The sequence below is a fragment of the Glycine soja genome, chromosome 6 (genome assembly GCF_004193775.1).
Source record: "Glycine soja cultivar W05 chromosome 6, ASM419377v2, whole genome shotgun sequence".
In the NCBI taxonomy this organism is placed as follows: domain Eukaryota; kingdom Viridiplantae; phylum Streptophyta; class Magnoliopsida; order Fabales; family Fabaceae; genus Glycine; species Glycine soja.
In genome coordinates this window covers 41,451,336-41,454,225 of record NC_041007.1, presented here as the reverse complement: position 1 = coordinate 41,454,225, position 2,890 = coordinate 41,451,336, and positions in this window count along the sequence as shown.

Sequence of the window (2,890 nt, the reverse complement as noted above, 5' to 3'; positions counted from 1 at the left end):
AATTAGTGGGATGCTTTTAGTTTTTCACATAAATTAATTCTAAAAGTATTTTATCTTTAAAACTATCATTAGTAAAGAAAATATATTTTAATTTTAAAATTCAAATTATAAGAAAATATTTTTCAACAATCTCGCACTAATTTAAAATTTAAAGAAATAATTAGTCTGGGTTGAAGCATGCAAACACTATCTTTAGAGAGAGAAAATGTTCCCACTGCACTGGTAGAAAAATCTAATTGTGCTCTTGTCCCAAGATACGACAATCTATTGATTCCGATCATGTGCAGCGAAAGGATCCTCAAACCTCTGAACACCAAATGCTCTTGCTCTAAAAAAAGTTTTTTATAAGAGAAAGAAGAGAAAATTCGAGGGAGAAAGAAATTAGACTGTTGCTCAGCTTGTTATTTTCTAAAGAAGAGAAAAGAGATATATACAGGCATAGACCCCCTTATACAACAACAACAAAACCGTTGAAACCCAACTTATAGATGAAAACAAAAGTAACAACTAAAATAAATATTTTATTTTATAAAATACAATTAATATAAGTAACATATATTTATAAATTTTAAATTATAAAAAAAATTTACTAACAGCAACTACGCATATCAGTGGGTAAAAAGAGCATCAAAATGAAGAGCCAAGTGTGTATGTGATGAAGAGGTGAATTAAGATCTACTGTTTGATCTTAATGAAGTTTATTTTTAGAGAAACGTTGGAGTTGACTGATTATAATCTTAGTTTTAATTTGATTCCTTTTTGAACTCTATGTCAAGAAGCAAAACCTGAAATTAAGGAGGTGCCAAATTATGTTGGACATTGAAACGTGTTTTTCTTTAATGCGTAAAGATAAACATTACCCTACGTTCTTTTGCTGAACTTCAGTTATAATTATCATCTTTATTGTAAATCATTACCACGCAAAAAGGAACTCAGATTCAAGAACTACATTATTGGTCACAATCTTCGAGCAATATTATGGAGATAATGTTGAGGATCTCGCTTAAGCTTCTTTGTGAGGGCGGCAATACATTTCCCTTGGTGGAATGCTTGCCTCAGTTCAATCTCAGTTGAGTCCCTTTTGCCATCAGTACCAGCATATGTTCCTGCTCCAAAGGGACTCACACCTTTCACTTCCTCTATCTCAAACATTCCAGCACCCAATGTATACAGAATTGGAAAAAGTAACATTCCATGATTAACCAACGTAGGGATAGCAGTGAGCCTGTGATCATAGATTAGAATCCATAATTTCATTATCATATTCTTAGGAAATCATTAAGGGTCCGTTTAGATAAGCTTATCTATAAATGCTTCTAGGAGAATAATAATAAGGTAAAATGAAAAGCGTATCGGGCAAAAGGTAATTTGTTGAAACTCTCGTATTAGCTTCTTTAAGTGATATTTTTAATTTATGCATACTTAATTTTAGCCTAGGGAGAATTTTATTTCATTTTTCCTACTCCCGAGAAAATAAAAATTCATCGGTTAGTTGTTTGTCACCCTCCTTACCAGTTTTCCCAATTATGTGAGTATTTGGCTTAGAAGCGCAAGTTTTCAGCAATTGAACAAAATGAAGGAGGAACAATGGCAAGATTTTCCTTATGAGTTGTCGTTCATTCAACTTGGATTAAAGGGGAACTGATGCATATTCCGAATATGCTTGCCAACATAAAATGGTTTTTCTGGTTGGGGTAATGTTTATCAGATGCAGAGGGTGATGCAATTTTTATCATATTTTTTAACAGATTCAAAGCAAATGGACTTTTTTATAATTGCTATGCTTTTAGTGTATCCGAATCTATATTTAGACGTTAGTATTATGGCTTTTTGACGGTTTTACTTAGTTGAATAATGTACAGGTGATGTTTTACTCAATCACATTACTCATTGATTAAAGAGCTAAATTAACGAACTAAACAAAAATCTCCACGTCATTAAGATAATGTCATATGATTCCACCAACAATTAAACTTTACTTAGTTATAATCATTTTCTTCTAATATAAAATAATTTATTTTATATTTTAAAACTTTTATTAAATTAAATATTTTGGTTCCCATATTTAAAAAAATCATTTTAGTCCCACAAATTTGAAAGAAAAAAAATCAGTTATAGTCCTCAAATTTAGTTCCAAGGGACTAAAAGTGATTTTGAAAAAAAAATAGTTTTGTCCCTCAAATATATTTTGTAACTAATAATATATACATTTTTTAAAATTTGAGGAAATAAGTTTTTTTTTTAAAAAAAATAATTGAAAGATCCAGACAGGATTTAACCCAAATTTGAGGATTAAATTAAACATAATCAAACCTAAATCCCTTTTTTCTAACGACGTCTTAAACAAATTTTATAATATTATTTTCTATTATGTCTAACTTTTGACTTGTAATACTATTACACGAACAATAATTATTAATAAAATTTATTGGTTAAAATTTAATTTTTGTCTTCCGATTTTTTTAATATTAATTTGTCTCCCTATTTTTTTAAATATAAGATTTTAGTTCTTATATTTTATAATTGAGACATTTTGTTTTTCACTTTTAAAAATTAAAATTTTTTATCCCTCTATTTTTATTGAAACATTTTGTCTCCCATTTAAAAAAAATGTAATTTTAGTCCAGATAGCTTGTGATGATTCAAAAACCTTATAAATGAAGCTCAATTTTCTTTTCCTTTCTTCAATTTTGTTTATATGTCCAACTTTTAATAAAAAAATTATTATTTTTACACGTAAAATTGAAACTAAATTTTATATTAAATGATGATGATAATAAACACACAACTAATTTTACACTAGTTATCACTTTATACATTACAAACAAAAAAATATAACTAATTTTACACAATTTCGCACAAACTAATCTTAATCATTATTATAATAACA